Here is a 20,487-nt window from a genome sequence, read left to right as displayed (position 1 = left end):
GAATCACTATTAATAAGCATACATCAATGTTCTTAGCCAAATTACTCAATTTTTTGATGAGATAGATGTTTGTTTTTGCTCACAAAGTCTTGAATATGAAAGAATATTTCAAGAGCATGAAATTTTGGTTTCTAAACGTTTTTTTATAAGAAACAAACGACTTATTTTAATAGATCGTCACTATTTGTGTTCTGAATGATTGTTTAATGGTCACGTCACGTAGATATCAATTATAAATGTGTTAAATGCATAACCAGGTAGGTCCATAAAAGTATCACTTGTTACCTTTTTCTTTTTCTTTTGGAACCGCACCCTCACCTAGTCCATTTGTCACACCACATTATTTTTACGTTAACTTCATCCATTCATCTAACGTTAAGAAATAATTAAGTTTCTTATAATACACCTTTTCGACCGTAGCCGCCAATTGCCGCGTGGACAGCCCAGTCTTTTTTCGCACCTAAAAACAATAGAAAAAAGTGTAAAAAAAGGATTGGATCGAGTTTAGGGTGGCAAATTAAATGATAAAGTGACACGCGCCTGACCGGGCCACTACGGTCGAAAAGGTGTATTTATGAGCCTGTGAGTTAAAGGTGAAAAAACAGCTTTGAAAGAAAACTCACAAAAAATGAGAAAGTTTTTGTTGTCAGGAGGAGTATATAATTCTGATTTCTTGACTTGTTTTGATTCCTTAGACCTCTAGATAAACAAATACTATTTAGGGGATACATTACAATGTAGCCCTTTATTTGATCCCGGTTAGACATTTTAAAAAGGCCCCAATGTTCGCAGGTGGCAGTTCCGTTTCGCTCCTAAACGAAATGAAGCCATTCTATTGGTTAGAAGTGACGTAAAACTTGAATGTAACCAATATAATTGCTTCATTTTGTTTCGCAAAACGGAATCGAAACGTGCGAACATAACCTTAGAAAAAGAGCATCCATTTTGATCGTTTTGATTTTTAAACATACGACAAAAGTCTCTTTGGGAAAATATTTCCATATACTCTGCGGGCTTTGTTTGTCCAAAGTTCAAGATATTTTTGGCTGTCTCATCGTGTGAGTTGGCGAAATTCAAGGTTCATACTATATTTCAAAACAATTTTATCATGTCACCCGAGCTCTATACTGTTACTATGATTTGTTGTGTCATTGATCAAGTGAAATATGATCATATGAAACTAAATTTTTTTTGCTTATTGCTATTGCATTAACACTACCCTCATCCCCTGGACTCATCACGTCGTTTGCTAACAAAATCATTTTTGTGCAAAACTAACTTTATCTCTATGAGAGATCAAAGTCTTAATTGAACGATCAGATAAACGATTGGCAAAAGTTTAAGAGATATGCAACTGACTACACGTTTTTTTTTTATAAGAACGTCAAAAATTTTCGAAGCCTTCGGATGTTCTTAGTTTTTTGGATTTGAAGCCTAAAAATGTTCTTAAAATGTTCTTATTTTCAGCATTTTTTGAGCATTTTGATGTAATTTCTTAAGAAAATGCATATTTTTAAGTCTCCAAAGCCTTAGAATGTTCTTAGAATGTTCTTAAATTTTTGGGCCTCGAAGCCTTATGTTCTTATATAGTTTGTTCTTATAAAAAAAAACGTGTAATCTTTAGAAACAGACGTGTATATGAAAAACCACACAATGTCATACTATTACAACAAAAATGCAATTTGCGTGAAAGTTGAAACTGCTTCCGTTTAAGCGAGATATGAAAAACTGAATGTTTTGATTTTCGTAGAATTTTGGTCTCAATTATTTCAATGTCGCGTAAATCACCCAAAACATTCCTGCTGAAAGAAACCTTGAAGCAACGATTTTGCAATCAGTATTAGCAAGTCTTCCATTCATAGCAAATTAGTAGATCGTATATACGTTTTTTTATAAGAACATTCAAAATTTTTAAAGCCTTCGATGTTTTGAACTTTTTGAGTTTCGAGCCTCAAAATTTTCCTCTAAAGATGTTCTTATTTTCACCATTAGTATGAGTATTTTTGTCCATTTCCCTCAGAAAATAGGTGTTTTTCTACGGTCTGCAAAGCCTTCAAATGTTCTTAACATGTTCTTATTCTCACCATTTTCCCAAGAAATCGGTGTTTCAGAGCCCGCAAAGCCTTAACATGTTCGTAACTTGTTCTTAACATTTTGGCCATCGAAGCCTTATGTTCTTATATATTTTATTGTTCTTGTGAAAAAACGTGTAATATCACAGTAAAGTTTGCCAGCTCTGAGTAAGCGAAATATTTGATCTTGTCACTTTTTGCCTTCTCACTTACGATCATGACCTAGCCACACAAAACAAACAGTTAAAAATGACTTAAACATGATGGCCTGAAAGTTCAAAATTGCATGTCGAGTTTTGTAACGTTAGTTTCGTAAGAGACTAGGAGGCTTGGTCTGGCGTCTTTTTATACCCGGTATTACCCTTGCCGACCGACGGGGGTGCTCCGCTGAGGTTCGAAAAAGGACCCTACGTGGGACTCGTTTTTTCAAAAATTTTGCCGAAATCTGCGAAAAAAGTGACCCTGAATGGGGCTGAAATTCCAAAATGTTCTACTTTTTCCCCAAATTTCCTAAAAGGCACCCTACCAGGGACTGATTTTTCTACTTTGGTGGTTTTGCGACCCTACCTGGGACTCGTGTAGGTAAAAAGGTACCCTGACCAGCGGTGCATCCCCGTAACCCATTTTGCCCTAGTACCCCCCCCCCCCGGGCTTTTATGTGCCTTCCATTCATTGTAATAATAACCGATCAGGCCGACTGTGAAAACAATCGAAAGGCTGTCGAAAAGTCTTACAACACAGGGCTATGAACTTACATAAAATTTGAAATAAGTGTATAGCTTTAAAAGTCTAGAACCTAAAAGCAGGGGTTAGCGGGTTTTATTTGTCTTTAAGTTTTTCCTTAACCATCATCTGTCAATATTCAAATCTTGAAAAAAGTTTCTTTATCAATATACAGTTTATTGTTACTTGTTTGTTTTGATAACTGAAATCGTAACTGTTTTCGTATCTTGTAATAATGAAACCCCAACCTTCCTTACATTTTCTGGGTGAATCATCTAACCACTCCTAGGAGTGGTTTATCGCTTTTTGGGAGTGGTTCATTCGAGAAGCATTAGGAGTAAATAATAAAAAAATTTGTAGCTTTCGACTGTTCTTAAATTTTGATTGTTTTTTCGGACATTTTGCATGCTATAATTTAATTTTTAAGATCCTTGAAAAAGAACCTTTAAAAAAAGTATTTTTAATTAATTTTTGAAAGCTCTTCAACTTGGAGCCTGCACCTGGGAACTATTACCCTTACCAACTAAAAGAGTCCAGCTGGCACACAACGTTGTTTCAACGTTCATCTAACGTTATATGGACGTTATGAACATTAGATGGACGTTGAAACAACGTTGTGCGCCAGCTGGGAGTGTACCGCAGAGGCTCGAAAAATGAATCTACACATGTAACGACCTTAGTATTCATTCCCTTCCCTTATATTTTTCTCTCAAAAAATGAAAGTTTATAACTTTGTTTACACTTTCGCTGGTTCAATCATAGCTGGGCATGCTTTTTTTTTCCTTATCCTTATCATCTGTCTTCAATCTTGCTCATCGGAGAAAATTCGGGCCGTCCTGGTGAAATGATGATATTCCTTGACGACCGTACATGTGGAAAGAGGCCGTTTTCTATCCATTAGGACTAGTTATACTTTCTTTGAAAATAACCTCGTCAATCATCTATTTCCACCGTTTTTAATTTGTTTTTCAAAGAAAAACACTTAACGCGAAAAAGAAAAACGGAAAATGCCAATTATGGAAAAAGTATATGCCAAATTACTAACCATCACGTTGTAGTCTTTTGAAAATAATATAGGCAGGTCCAATCATCAACCATTTATCAGTTTCCATCTTTCTGGGAATGACAATTTGCGCTTTGTTCGGAGATTTCGAATCATAATTAATTGTAAATTGCTTAATAATGAATAATGGATGCAATTCCGAGATTTTTTATGGTTTGATTTGAATCGTCAAATCATGCCCGTGGTTGTCCAAGTTTCAAAAGGCTACAAGCTTTTTTTCTATAACAATGGTGTTTTTTCAACTCATCATGAATATTCTAAACTTTTCGGGAAAAATCATCCTGAAATATTTTTACGTTATTCTTAACTTTGGATCCAAACAAAGCCAAAGATCTAGCATGTGATACACACGTGAAGCAAAAATTTGGCATTTTTCGTGCAATCTTGTTAGCATTGCTGGGGAATAATTGGCAATTTAATTTGGTAAAATGTTCTAAAAATGGCATTCTTAGGTTCCAAATTCCATATTCTTAATTTTTTGGCCAATTTAATCATAAATATTCTTAGAAAGTATATCCTTAAAAAAAAGGTGTATTATTTTTTTGCTCGATTCTGATCGGTTGTTAATTTGTCAACTGTCATCTAGGATTTCAATTCGAATTCACAGTTTAAACCATACTTATTATTCATTTCACCATGATACACGTTTTCGTTCTATAAGAACATTTTTTTAAGGCTTCGGGTGTTCTTAACTTAAGAGTTCTTACCATGTTGTTATTTTCACCATTTTATGATTATGTTTGTCCATTTCACCAAGAAAATGGGTGTTTTAAGAGCCTTAAAACGTTCTTAACTTGTTCTTAATATTTTTGCCACCGAAGCCTTACTCTTACATGGTTTCTTCTTATAAAACGTGTATCATGAATAAATCACCAAAATACGGTTATTATAGTGCATCAGTATTTTTTAATTTGAAACGTCTAGAAAATTATTTCTTCTTCTTTTCTCATTCCTACTTCGAAACTCAGTTTCTAGAGAAAATGTTCCTGATCTTTCCAATTTTTCTCAATGCAATAGTGAAACATTTCCAATACTTTTAAATGGGATAATATTTTTTCTACTCTGACCCATATAGGTTTACTTTCAAGTATTAATCAGTCAATTTTTGATTCGTCATTTTTTTTTTTTTCGAAAACTTTTCATGACATTAAATATAATACACGTTATTTATAAGAACATACAAAATTCTTGAAGCCTTCGGATGTTCTTAACTTTTTGAGTTTTAAGCCTAAAAGTTCTTAAAAACATGTTCTTATTTTCATCATTTTTCTCCATTCTTCTAAGAAATTGGGTGTCCACAAAACCTTGAAATTTTCTTAACTTGTTCCTAATATTTTGGCCCTCGAGGTCGCTCGAGGCCTTATGTCCTAATATAGTTTGTTCTTATAAAAAAACGTGTATATAATACAATACGAGTACTTGTTATTTGATTGCTTGTCATGAATAAACTTTTGATTTTTTGAATCTGCTGATTGTTGTCCTTGGAAATGAACAATCCCTCCCCATGATGATTTTGCCAAAAATAATTTTTGAACAACAATAATACTAGTTAGTAATTGGGAAATTTCAAAGTTACAACCATTTTCGTGCTTTCAAAAATTTCTGACCTTGATCTACTTAACAATATGGATCTGTGAGAAGTTCAGGCTGTATCATGTTGTGTTATCCTACCGATAAGCCTTCCCCTGGAACCCTGGGTGGGACAGTTGATTTATAAAACGACCGTACGTACGGCCCAAAATTAGGCCTTTTAAAGCGGACACATTCAGTGCAGAGAAAATTTAGCCAAATTTGAGTAAATTTTGGCGAAAAATCGATCCTTAGGGTACATTTTCTTGAAGCTTTTTGACCAATTTTAGGCAAAATATTGAAAGGGTAGATTTTCCAAATTTTACACCCTTAGTGCTGCACTTTTTCTCATCTTTGATCATTTCAACCCTTACAGTGAACTTTGGGAAGCTTGGAAGAGGGACCCTTAAGGGCCGCACATACGGTAGGTCGTTTTCCTTGAGTGACCCTCCCCCCGAACCTGGAACACTACGCTCTTTTGACGTCCATACAACGTTATATATTAATGCCATGGATTCTATGTGGGCGTTGATTTAATGGTTCAATAAACAAAGGATCAAGAACTGGAGTCAAACTACGAGAATAATCCACATTCTGATCCAAGCACCGATGGAGATATCGAAATTTCTTCAAGAATCCTTTCTAGGAGATGATTTCATTGTAAAATGCTGACTTAAATGACTTTGCCAAAAATGATGTGTAACAAATATAATACTCGTTAAGGGAAATTTTGAAAGTTCAATACCAAAGTGAAAGTTAAAAAAATCATTCTGGACTTTGATCATAAAGTATATTGGTGTCATTTTATGACAAATGAGGATGTGATGATTTAGATTCGCTATCACCTTTGGCTCTGGACACTAGGAGACAAGTTTATCTTCTTTTAATGCTTTTTTCTACGATATAAGTGAGTTGGCTCATGGCTTGGATCACTTCTACTTATTTCTGAGTAAAAGTAAATAAGGTCAATTAAAGTTTCCATGACAACTAATCTTACTACATATCAATAAAGCCGCCATATTTTGAATTAATCAGGAATTCAATTTTATCAGATCAATTACTTAGAATGTGTTATTCTTCCCAGCTGGCACGCAACGTTGTTTTAACGTTTAAATAACGTTATTTGGACGTTATGAATGTCAAATGGACGTTGTTTTGACGTTGTGTGCCGGCTGGGTTCCTTTAGAACGTTAATTATTCGCTTTGAGGAGAACTTGACTTCTATGAAAAATCTTGGAAAACTTGTTGATAGGTTGAGATTTTTATGATATATAGCTGAATCTCATTAACTCGAACCTCCACAACTCGATTGTTTTCTTTATTAGAACAAGTGCTATGGTCCCTTCAGTCAACCTTACTCCTAAACTCAAACCAATTTCTTTTCCCCGTGCTTATTCGAGTTATAGAGACTCCACTATATAAGAATTTCCTAGGTATCAAAACATCTCTTAAATGTTTAAAAAATTTACCATGACACTAATAGTAAAAGTGATCACTATTTATCAAAGTCCATTCTGCCTTTTTTATAACTTGGAAAAATATTGGGGCGTACAAGATTTCAGTATTCTGTATATACTTTGGAATTTCGATAATCTTATAAAATCTATTTGGTATTTCGGAAACATATCAAAAAACGACCTATTTGTACGTGTCCTAATCTCGGTAATGATGATCTCCATTTCGTTCTTACATTTTTCGGTTTTCGGCAAAAAGGTCAAAGGTCAAAGAAAACGGGAAATCACAACAAAATTGTTCGGTGTTTCGGAAATCAGAACCCCCGTTCGTCCCGAACCACCACACCCTACGTCTAATCGTGTCTTTTATATTTTTCAATTTTATGTTATAAATGTTAATCCCCGGTGTTAATCTATATAGTTGTTGTTGATGCTGTGCCTCAGCAGATCTATGGGACTGATGTGGACAAGTCTCGCTAGGGAACTTCCCTGATGCTATATTTATGCGGCTTTTGATTGTGTTAAAAGAAGATAAGGGTGAGATCATTTTACGCACTTTTTAGTTTTGTAAAACTGAAACTTAATCCCGTCAAAATTTACATATGTCATCCTGTTATTCAATATCAATAGAAATGTTTGGAAAGTTTTTTAAGCCATAATATGGTATAATGTATAAGTTAAAACAACATGCATCACCATGTCTCTAATTTTGACACATATTGTTACAATAGACGATCTCGGCTTTCCGAATTCTCCCCGAATGAATACCCATGATGCATTGCGCAAAAAAATTCACGGACAATATTGACTTACTGAATTTTTTTGCGCAATGCATCATGGGTAATCATTCGGAGAGAATTTCGTTAAGCCGATATCGTCTATTCCAACTTACAAAGGTCAAAGTGTTGTCATCTTGTTGGACAAAAAATCTGCCGAGTACACGTTTTTTTTATAAGAACATCCAAAATTTTTGAAGCCTTTAGATGTTCTTAACTTTTTGAGTTTCAAGCCTAAAAATGTTCTTATTTTCACCATTTTTCGAGCATTTTTGCCCATTTTCCTAAGAAATCGGGTGTGAGTCTGCAAAGCCTTAAAATGTTCTTAACTTGTTCTTAACATTTTGGCAATCGAAGCCTTATGTTCTTATGTAGTTTGTTCTTATAAAAAAACGTGTAGATAAAACTGAAGGTCAAGATTTTTTGTCATCATGTCAATCAGGAAGCCTGGGAAAATTGCATCTTCAAATCAAAGAAATAAACAATTTTTTGTCATACATACTATGTCAATCTCCCAAAAATAACAAAAACAGAAAGATCAAATTTTCATCCAAATAAAATCCTGTCTTAAAATAGATTTTTTGTATTTTTTAACTTAACTTTCTTTTTCCGTATCTTATGTATTCCAAGAAAAACAGAAATAATTACTTTGGTGGAAACTTATTATGTGCCAGCAGGAGGCATGTATTGTCGAGTTGTTTTAATCCAAAAAGATCCCATACTACATTGTGTCCCAAGTAAAATCGTCATGATTTATGCGCAATTTTATATTTTGACACACTGTATATCTTAATACTAAGGCTCTAGATACATAATCTTACTCGTAAGCATGAGTGAAATTGAGAAATTCTTTTCATTATTCTTCTTTGTCAGCATAGCAGTGCACCTCCTTTCTTTATCACGTCAACTATCTCTAATTCGAATTTTTCTGTAATTTGAACTAAAATATTGGCCCCATCAACTGGAAAGTACATGGTACTTTAAATTACTCTTTATAATTCAAATCTTACTCTAATTCGAATAAAATATTTGGTCCCTTGAAGATCGAACTAGAGAGACGACTGTATCTTTAAAACACCCCTGCCTCAGTGCCCCGGTAGAACTTTTCCCTCAGTGGGGATGAAAATTTCTATCAAAATGCCAATGGGGATAGAAAATCTATTGTTTCCAGCTCGAAAATTTCAGTGGGGATGGTTTTGGAGTGCAATCTTTTACATTCAGTTTTCAATGGGGATAAAATCATAGAGCAATTTCGCAGTGGGGTTGAAATTGTAGGATATCTTTTCCACCGGGGACGATTTTTTGGCCTATTTTTCCACCGGGGTGGGGGGTCCACCGGGTCTGTAACACAGGGGTGTTTTAAATTCTCTAAGGTCTACTACACGTTTTTTTATATAAGAACAAACTATACATAAAACATAAGGCTTCGATGACATAAATGTTAAGAACATTTTAAGGCTTGGTGGACTCTAAAACAGCCAATTTGTTAGGAAAATAGGTAAACATACCCACAAAATGATGAAAATACAAACATTTTAAGAACATTTTTAGGCTTAAAACCAAAAAAGTTAAGAACATCATAAGGCTTCAATGTTCTTATAAAAAAGACTTGGACAAAGATTCAAATATGTTGCACGTTCATCGGAAAAGGGCACATAGCGTTTGTTTATTGACAGACTCCCACTTGTTTAATATTACATAGTTTGTCCAAAAGTTTTGACAACGGCAATATTTGAACAAATGTGGTATGTCATGCTATTTTTAATTCCGAGAGACAACGAATTATAGATTAAAATTCACGTTTTTATTTTTGTTTATGTTTTTCCCCGATTTACTACACGTCTGAGCACAAATTTTTTGTATGTTTGGATCATATAGCACCTGTTTATTTATATACCGGAATGACTCTGCCAAAAGTCAAAAATGATATTTTTGTGATATGTATCTACATTTTACCATTGTTTTTTACAGTACTCTGTAGGGCCATTGGGGATTACCTTAGATACCCGGGTGAGATGATGCCCTATTATTAGATGCCCTAATGCCCCCCCAGCGGTTTACGTGAATGCGTTAATGGGCTTTTTCACTTGCGTGAATACGTGAATTGGAAAGGATTGCGTGAACAAAAATAGCTTGAATTACAAAAAAAAAATGCTTGAGTGCATGAATTTGGGGAAAAAATTTGCGTGATTGTGTGGATTGAAGGTCCACTAGGCGGGCTTCCTAATGACTAATGACTGAGTCATATTGAAATGAATACACTTCCTTCTAAAATTTGTATGTTCTTTTAATATATATAGAATGGCAGCGCAGATTTTCAAAATCATGGTGTTGGCGCTTAGTAGAAGGCACGAGGGCGAGGATGTTTGGTATGGATAGATAAAAAAACATTGACAAATGGTGTATAATTCTCTGAGCCCAAATAGTTTCCCATATAGTTATTTTCAAACCTTGATCGTGTTGACAACAATCATTTAAGGTTCACCAGATTTCCCAATTCCGAGAACTGACGAGAGCTGACAACCGACGAGATTGAAACCACTGTAAAACAAACTTTTGTGAGAGACAGAGAGCTCTTACTCGATTTGTGCTTTGTCGGTGCCTTAAAGACGCTCTCTAACATGCGCATGTGCATGAAATAATATTTTCGTCTTTTGGACTGGCGGAATTTGCTGGAATGAGAAAGCCCTTTGGCACAAATCACTTAATCACCATGATCCCCTAATACGAAAAAACTGTCGTTTTTTGGGGCTAAGTTGGAAAAGGGCGCCTAAATTAATGATCGTCAAACCCTTTGCCTTGCGTAGCTGTCTGCCAGCCCTAACAAAACGCCAATGCTTATGTAAAGATCAAAATAAACTTTCGAAATAAAAATGATACTTCACACCTAGAGAGTACATAACATCTTCAATACAACGTTCGATGAACGTAAAAACAATGACGAGAGACAACGAACTGACGCTGACTCTCTAATGGACTAAAGTTGAATAATGTTTGTAGCTGCATCACGTGAATATGTCACGTCATCTAGGGACGAGATGGAGTTTTTACAAGCTCTTATTTGATTTGGTTGGTCGTTAACCAGTAATAAAAAAGTTCTAAAGAACGCATCATTTTTATTACTTCAAATGACCAATTATTAAAGTATCTTATAAAAAACTCCATCTCATCTGCGTCATCTACTATTTACTGTATACTGTGTCGCTTAAGTATGAATAGAATTCTCAGAATTAGTTCACTATCTAACACAGATGCTTAGATCTAAATAATTAAGGAGTGTCAAAAATTGTTTGACTTCCCCAGTTTGCGATTTTCTTCTAACGTTAAATGGTGGACATTATATGTATGTTAGATAAACTTTCTTTAAAGGTTTAGTAAATCTAGACTACCCAAGGCAAAATGACACATATTTCCTAACGGAAGCACCCGAAAAAGGCCGGATTTTGAACACTGTTTTTAAATAACAGACTTTTTAAGGGGGATTCCGTTAGAATACTAACTAAACCTTGATCAAGATGACGGTCTGTATAGAAAATAACGAATATGCCTTCGGGTCGTGAGTCTCAACGCGTCGCTCGGGGAGAAAAACCCTAAGCACGCTGCAAGAATGAAAATCTACTGCCACCGGAGATAAATCCAATGCAAACGACTTGAACGAGAACATGGTATTGTACAATGTCAGGGTTGCCATGGGTGGGAAAATTCTGTCAAGAGGGAAGCGGTTTTAACGGGTTTCTTAGAACTCGATGAACATTTTCTTTTGTTGCTAAGAGTGCCCATAGATTAAAAAAATTTGAGGTTGATAGCTGTGTGTTTGAACAGTTTATTTATTCCTGCATCAAATTCTTAGAATTAACCCTATTTGATAATGGGCTCTGCTTCTCTTGACAGATATCTCAAAGTTCGTCAAATTTCCTCAAAACTGTCATAATAGAAATGATACTAAGTTTTGTTCTGAACTTTTTGAAGACCCCAAGGTTCTGTAAATGATGCTCAAAGTATACAATATTATTTTAGCTGGCATTAAACCCCCATCTGATGTACGTTGAAAAAACTGTTTTTGCTAGCTCTGAGCAAGTTTTTCATAAGAACAAACATGAGGCTTTGCGGATTCTTAAACACACGATTTCTTCGGAAATTACACGAAAATACTCCCAAAAAATAGTGAAAATAAAAAAGTTTGGGAAAGTTTTTAGTGTTAAGACTCAAAATGTTAAGAACAGCCGAAATCTTCAAAAAAACTTTGACATTCTTATAAAAAATATGTATTAAAATCTTACTCTAATTGAATCTTATAGACCTCGTACCAAGAAAAGAACTTTGATGTGGGCAAAAGTATTACAGAGAATAAAGCAAAAGCTTGATATATTTCTTTACCGATGTTTTTATATTTTAAGGTACATTAGAACTTTATCTGGGTTATCTAGGAACTAAAAAACACGAGGAAATCTTTAGAAAATTTCAAATTTGATTGAAATTGTCTCCGACAACAGATAGTATATGTATAGTTGACACTTATGCTACTTGAGAAAGACTTACCTTTGTACTTGTGTGGACCCGGGGCCTTGCAGCACTTGAGGTAATTGACCTATCGGCCGTGCTAAGGGTAAAAATTTCAAGTGCATTGTAAAGGGTCGATTTGAGAGACGGTGTACTGTAAGAATGTAAAAATGTAAAAATTATTTATTTAATTTATTTAATTCGATTTCATTTAACTTTTTGTATTTGAGAAGATTCATGTTTGATATTAACTTTTGTGGGTCGGTATGCTAGTCAGACTGTGCTGTTTGAAATTTTGGTATTTGTTAGCATGTATTTCAAAGTACAAAGCTGACGATATTCTTTGAAGGGTTTCTGTTGAATTAGTTTTTTTTGTAAGATTTTTTATAGGTGCTTTTCGGAAGGCTTCTTTGTAATAGAAGTGATATGTACATTACGAATCAAAGAATTTGTGCTTTCCGAACCATTTTGAGTCAGTTCAGCTCATGTGAAACTATGTAATGCGGTTGTTTAATAAATCACATCCCACCCACGTGTGAGTCAAATTAGGTGTGGGGGAGTGCTGTAACACTCCTTTTAAGGAAGTATTGATTACATCAACCCTCCTACGCAGATGATTGCAAAGTTTTTGGTTGACTAATTTATGATGAGCTCAGCATGATTTGAAGAGTCACGAGTTTATTTCGTTTTATTATATTACTTTGATGACATCAGCAGAATTAGCTAAACAAAGGTTTTTTCATTTAGAAAACGTGGCATGTCTATCATAAGAACCAGAAGAGTTTATTTCGCATAATTTCAATATTTTTGGTTATTTCCAAAAGCATACGATTGCAAAAGTACACATTTTTTATAAGAATAAATCAAAGTAAATAAAAGCCAATAGTTTTTCTGACTCTAAAACACCCAATTTCTTAGGAAAATGGACTAAAATACTCACAAAAAAGGTGAAAATAAAAACGTGTTAAGAACATATCTTCTGGCTTAAAACTCAAAAAGTTAAGAACATCCGATGCTCTAAAGATTTTAGTGTTCTTATAAAAATCCATTCAATTCATTTGAAAAGATTACTGTTATTTTACACCACTGTGATTTATTGTTCCAAAGTCTTATTCCCAGAAGTTTTCAAATAATATGTTTGGATCGAAATTCATCCCATCGATACTTGAGATTTGAAAGTATTTTTCATATCCTCAAATTGTTCAAAAACTTATCCCCAGAACATTAGAAATATCAAAACATAATGGACAATGCTTCCTTTCAGAATCTGATAAAATGTCCAATAGAAGAAATCCCAAAAAATGCATTAAGCAAAACAATTGAATCTTTGCATTCATTCATGTTTTATCTTTACTAAACCTCATATACGTGCAGACGAAATTTTGTAAATTTTGTTTCGAAGAAAAACTCTTCATAATCTAGTAGTCAATAAAAATCTAATTGATTCACAATAAAATGAAGGTCTGGACCAGATTTTCGTTTAGGTATGCAAAGTAATCAATATAAGGCCATTCCTTAGGAAAGTTTCTAGAAAAATCAGTTTTTTATAAAAGGAAAAGCTAAATTACATAACGTCACCAAATTAGTGTCGACTGTGTAGAATTTTACTTTATTATATCTTAAGATGACATAATTTGCAATTGTCAAGTAGCTGACACAGCTTTATCTGGGGCACGTTATCAAATGGTCTTTTAAGGCCTAAAAAATGGCCTTATTTGTATAACACAATGCTTACCTCAGTGAAATTTCCCTTGATTTTTTTTTATGAGTAGGTCTATGTGGTATGTCGTGTGAGGTATCTTTCTTCGAAATAAATTTTATCATTATTTCGGTTATCAAATGTAGTTTATCATCATATAACCAAAAACACTTTTAAAATTACAAATTTTTTGTCGAGTGCTTTGTTTACATTTTGAACCTATGAAATTGTTCTTATTATGTTCTTTTTTTAAACAGACTACTATTCTCAGAATTTTCTACCCTAAATTGAAAAAAGTACAAGAAGGAAGTATAAAATATTTTATAAGTTTTTTAAGCTCAAAAAATTAAGAACATTGTATAAGCATTATAAGGCTTATCTGAGGACTCGAAAACTTTGAAAGACTTTGAAAATCGCAAAAAGATTAATCTACAAATGCTGAAAATAAGAACATATATTAAAAAACTAATTAAATTGATTGATCCTCCTGAATATTTTCAACGTGAAGTTCATGCACAGAAGCGTTTTCATTTTATTTGGATAAAATTTAAAACATATATTTTAGGCGTTTCTGTGTCTTCCGATCACCATCATCAGTAAAAATTGAAATGAAATTCCATATCAAAAAATATTCTTAAAAGCTTCAAGCCAAAAACTTTAGATGGCTTTCATAAACTCAACATAAACTAAAAGTAAAAGAAGACATTGAAATTTTATTGGTTATTTTAAACCTTAGATTCTTTTCAATTTATTTTTTTTCTGTCTAGAATTTTGTTCTAGTGTTAAATATAATACAAAATAATTATTTACAACAAAATGATGAAGATAAAATTTACAAACAAAATATGTTACCTATACCCTTAAAATGTTTTTTATTTATAATTACATGAACAATATCTTTTTTTACAACATTATTAAAATCTACTCTAGGGCTCAAATATTGAACATAATAAACGATGCAAATTTTGCTTACCAAAAAACTGCTAATTTAGCTTTTGTATGATAAAGAATTATTTTATAAATTGCACTCTTAAAAAATAATGATTAAGATTTTTTTTAAATTCTTAACAAAAATTTCTCAAAAAATAGAAAAGGATTAATAATACAAGTTTTAATGAATGACTTCACCTAGAACTTCATAAATAGCTTTTTCAACACAACCTTTGCTCGATTTCCCATTCGCCACATGTTGGAATATTTTTTGCATGACAGAAATTTCACTTTGTAAATCAGTCGTATCATTAGATCGACTCAACAATTTGACTATTTCTTGTTTGATCATGTCTTTAGATTTTATATGACTGGCAAACAATTTTTGCATTTCTTCACTCGCTTGTTCCATTTCACGTAATTGTTTTCTCAGTTTTTGATTCTTTTGTTCTAATTCTCGTTGTTTTTCGAAGACTTCCTTGATAGCTGTTTTCCGTTTTTCTCGGTACTGTTTTGAAGCTTCCTTATTTCGCTTCTTTTTATTGCATTCTGGGATTGCCCCCTCCTCTTCGAGAATCTCGTCCTCGTGATTATCATTATCCTCTGCTAACACTTCCTTCTTAATCTCGTTTTCCTCTTTGATACTCGTTCCAAGTCCCCTTATCTCATCATGATCAACCATATTCCCAGAATTTGACAATCGGTTTTCAAAGAGTTTTTGACCATGTTCTAACAAGAATTGTCCCCTGTTTTGGCTATAATTATCTTGATTCCGTTGGTCGATCTCGTTAACAGTTTCCGGACTATTACTGCATGATTTAATGAAATAGCTTGATAATTTCGACCGTTGTTGTTCATTGTTCAAGTTATCGGCCACATTATTTAAACGCTGGACATTTTCAGGGAAATATTTCTCTATTCCTTGGTTAGAGAAAACCAATCCTTTTGAACAGTTTGTTGAAGTAGGGTATGTTTTGAAAACATTGTCGGCACTACTGGAGCGAATACATAAACCATCCACATCCTCATTATCCTCAACTTTAATTTCAACAGCAGATTTTGCTCTCGAATAAACATTAAAAGCAGATATAAACATACCCTTATCATGACCAATGTCTGATCTAGCCTCCAATCGAGGACTGGTAACTACTGGTGAAGAAACTGGCGGCGAATGTCTTGGTACGGGCCGTTTTGGAAGTGAAGGGCCGTATGAATCATCATCACTTGAACATGAAGATCGTCGACGTTTACCAGAACTCCAATTTCTCATATTATCTTCGAAATATCTTTGATTTCTATATAAAACATTGTCATTTGAATAGTGGTCTGACATCTGCTGATAAAGTCCATATCGACAAGAAATACAATCTTCCACACCACCAACGACGTCTATATTTTCGTCATCATCATCCTCTACCATAATATCTTCTTTTTCATTCTCGCTGTGAGGTCTGTTCGAATTTACGTGATTTATATCCTGGTGTATTGGTGTAGTTGATGATAGGTTTAAATCGTGGGCTGGCGAAAGCGCTTTAAGCTCTTTCTGATGATGCTGCTGTTCGTCTTCCGTGTTGCATGATCGTTTAATATCAGTACAGTAAGCAATATCATTTTTGTCAAAGTTCGTATTTCCTTCCCTTTCAATTTTAGTGGAATTTGAACGAGTGTCTTTAGATAGAATTTCTTGGCCAAGCTTCTGGACCGTTTTCCCATAGTCTACAAAACCTTCTTCGATCACCTCGGTGCATACTGAACTGCTGATCTTTTTAGCAGGCTGCAGTAAGAACGCTCGGCAACGATTCGGTAAAGGTGTATCATTCCCATAAGATTCACCAATCGATGTATTGTAACTTGTCATCTGAATACAAAGGGTCATCTCCGTGCAATGTCCAGTTTTGAAAAACTGTCTTCTGGATTCCTGCAACCTTTCCAGCGCGTTTTTATACTCTCTTGTAGTGAATATCTTCCAAGAATTTTGATAATTTTAATAGTTTTACCAACAATCTTTTGTTTTCCGAGTTCCACGAATTAGAATTGTTATGACCTTTTTTTCTTTGCACTTGACTTCTGTTTAAACTTTTCTTGAAACTTCTCAGACTTTTCTTGCAATATGTGTTCTGAGAAAGATCATTAGTTCTGAACTCTTCTATAGTTGACTTGCATATGAATCTATCTCATTTTTCCCAATTTCTTTATATATAGATATTGCAGCGCTTTTGTGCCTTATCATCACTTGTCGTCATGGGATTGCATAATTATACAAAAACAAACCCCGCATAAATTTTCATAAATTACTGACCGCAATATGAATGACATCACGAAATTATTTCAACACAACAACGTAATTGAGACTACTTCTAAAGTTAGACTTTCAACTATTAATCATGTGATCAAGTTCTAGATAAAATTCCTTGCTTATAGCAATATAACGTTATGTTACTATTGGCTGTATGTAAACTGCATAATTAGCATATTTTATGCACGACTTATTATGATGCAAGACCGATGGGAATAATTTATTCTTAAACTATAGCAACGATGGTGAAAGAATTTGATTTATGTTATTCACCGGTTTAAAGACAATATGTCTCCATGATGTAATACAAAAAGCACAGTTTATAATTTATGTGTTTTTAAATTAAATCTACAAAAAGAGGCAAATGGGAAAATCCCCCGTCGCATAATTTATATTATCTTGTTTCACTATCATTTCAATTTTTCCCTCTCTCGCGTTTGTTGATGTAGTGTTGTGTAGGTTTCCTACGTCTTTTTGAGGCAAAATAACATTCACATTACCGTAATTTCTCTAATTTAATACGTCCTCTAATTAATGCGAGGAAATTATTTTCGTCATTTTGAACTAATTTAAATCCGCTAATTATTAGTGCGAGCACCCATTTACCTACTTTTGATTTTCCTCTAATTTAATACGGTAAAGTTCAAATTTTCCTCTAATTATAGTACGAACTGATTTTTTCAGGATTAGTTTTGTTCTTTCAAATTTTTCAAATTTTCAAAAATATTATTTACAATTCAAAAGGGTCGTCATCGTCATCGTCTTTTTCAGTGGCATCGTCCTCTAAATCTAAGATAGTTTTAGCATTACCCATGCATTGTTCGTAGAATTCTCCACTTCTCACTTTGCTTGGATCAGTTGTTGTGATGCCACATACTTCAAATGATCTGGCTACCATCTCTTTGTCGTTTGACAGAACTTTGTGTGCTTTCTCAACCCAGTCTACAAGAATGGAGGAGGATTGTCGGTGAAAATTACAGGAGAAAGGAGATACTCTCATGACCTGCCTAAAGGAGGAATGGAAATTCCCGCAAGCTTTATTTTTAAGACTGAGAACGCTGATCTTTTCGCCCAAATGAGGCAGATGACACGTGAAAAGTTGGAAGAGTTTGAAAAGAGAAGAAAATATGGGTTAGAAAAAAGCTTAAAAAAGAAAGAAACAAAAAACAGAAAATAAAAAAAATTGTCTTTTTTATTTTTCCTCCAATTTAGCGCGCCTTTACAAAGTTTTTCCTCTAATTATTAGTACGATAAAAAGATTCCAGATTCAGAGCAATTTATATCCTCCTATTATTAGTGCGACACCTCCAAAATAATTATTTTTTTGGTCGTATTAAATTAGAGAAATTACGGTACTATAGATACGTAATCCTCGAATAAAAATATAATTCGTTATGCTATAATCCTAACGAAATTACGTTAGAGTTTAGCTTCAGACGTAGTATGCTGTTTATTTTGCTAGCCTGTATGTCGTTCTTTTGCAATTTAACGTCATCAGTATAACTTTAGAATTTCACTTTAATTTTTTGTGATAAGGTCCTGATAAGGTCAAAGAAACAAGTTCCAAAAAAAGAATGCTGCTATTTTTGACTATTTCTATTCCTAGATTTAACTTTATCTGTCTTGCTCAATTTGGAACGCTATGCATTAAATAGAATAAGTTGCAATTTCGGGCTACCCAAATATCTATAATGTTTGCGGACCCTGTCTAAAAATGGGCTTTAGTTTCAAAGACCATTTTTGCTAAATACCAATTACGGACAGTTTGGTGTTAGTCGGATGTCACGAAGCAATGTCCGTCTATTGTTAATTTTTTCAAATCTGCCTTTCGTGTAATTTTGGTTCAATTTAGTCATTTAGTAAAAAGAGAATGATCGAGACTTCAAAGTATCCCGGGGGGGGGGGCACTTACGCAAAATTGGATACGGGGCACTTACGCAAAATTGGATACGGGGACGTGGCACTGGCCAGGGTCTGGAGATATCCCCCGGGAGTTTTTCATAGGTCAGCCTTTATTCGATTTCTTTATTCACTTAAAAATTAAACCTTAAAAGTGCCGTATCTTTTTAAAACTAAAATTTGCTTGCTTGGTTTTCTATCTTCTAATCTAGATAAGTATGTCGGAAGACCCACAGACCCAGTAGGATTTTTTCAGCCAGTAAGGGTTAAAAATAACGGATCAAAACTCGATGAGGATTGATATTCCCATTTTTTATATGGCTGGGGATTTGAATTCCATTATTTGAAAATTCAGTGGGAATGGAAAAATAGCACAATATTTTGCAGTGAGGATTTGCTTATCAGATTATTTTCAATGAAGACAAAAATTAAAGTATAATTTTCCACTCTGGGACGACCAGTGGAAATGAGTCTCAGTCACAGATTTATAAAGACCGAAGGGCTAGATATCGTGTTTTAAGCCATCACAGGCAAAAATAGTGAATAGCGCAAGAAATATAGTTGATATTGTTTTCAAAAATCTGTGAAGCTTCTGATTGGTCAAGCGTTGAAATCCTATTGTAATGTCACGTGGCCTAGGTAGGATTTTCTACCTAGATATGGTACACTTTTCAGCCAAAGCACGACATCTAGCCCTTCAGGCTTCATAAATCTATGGTCTCAGTGGGTCTCTGAGAAGAAGCTGTATACCTTATTAGTCAAAACTTAGCCGGCCTTAATTCTAGTCGGCCCTAATTTTAGTCACTTCGTCAAAATTTAGTCACTTAGAAGGGCCGACTAATAACTAAGTTTTAGCCATTTCTAAATTTTTAGTCGGCCCTAATTTTAGTCACTTAGTGCCGACTAAGTTTTGGCCGATAAGATAAATCTTTCATAGCTCATTGGATAGGTAAGCTTTTCACCCTTCTCCTTTTAGGTGGGGAGCTGCATGGATGGAAGTTACTGGATATGGATAGAGGTGCCCAGTGGTAAGTCATTTCGTTATATGATCAGAGTCTATGTTCTTTACCTTATCGGGGAAAACTTCGTCGGGGAAAATTTTCGTTGGGGAAAAATATTCGTCACTTGCTGGTAGTTGGTAAACGCATTAAGGCTGGGGAAAATTTTCGTCGGGGAAAAATATTCGTCACTTGGCCAAAATTTCGTCACTTTTCCCCGACGAAATTTTCCCCGATAAGGTATTTAAAATCTTGGTTAAAGAGGCCCCCAAGCGGTTTGCGTGATGACGTGATAGAGACTTTTATGTAGCGTGATTAGCCTTTTATGTAGCGTGATTAGCCTTTTTACTGATTTTCATGATTGTGATTGAAGACAAAAAATTGCGTGATATCGTGATCAGAGTTACCGCTGAGGGGGCCTCGTTAAAAGATTCGGGGAGTATTTAGGCGTGGTGTCAAGTATGTGCGAGCCATGAGTCACTCTCAAGGTTACAATAACTATAAAACA

The 20,487-nt window shown here is 34.2% G+C and overlaps 1 long non-coding RNA gene across 1 annotated transcript in view; it reads left to right on the top strand.

Moving 5' to 3' along the window:
* Window positions 1–20,009, top strand: part of LOC136815893 (uncharacterized) — a 48,681-nt gene extending 28,672 nt beyond the window's left edge. Inside the window, exon 3 of the long non-coding RNA XR_010847778.1 lies at window positions 19,958–20,009. This is a non-coding gene — a long non-coding RNA (uncharacterized lncRNA). The remainder of the gene's footprint in view (window positions 1–19,957) is intronic.
* The last annotated feature ends 478 nt before the right edge of the window (window positions 20,010–20,487 follow it).

The sequence above is a fragment of the Clytia hemisphaerica genome, unplaced genomic scaffold (genome assembly GCF_902728285.1).
Source record: "Clytia hemisphaerica strain Z4C2 unplaced genomic scaffold, Clytia hemisphaerica genome assembly, whole genome shotgun sequence".
NCBI lineage: Eukaryota > Metazoa > Cnidaria > Hydrozoa > Leptothecata > Clytiidae > Clytia > Clytia hemisphaerica.
This window is presented reverse-complemented; position numbering and strand designations above follow the sequence as displayed.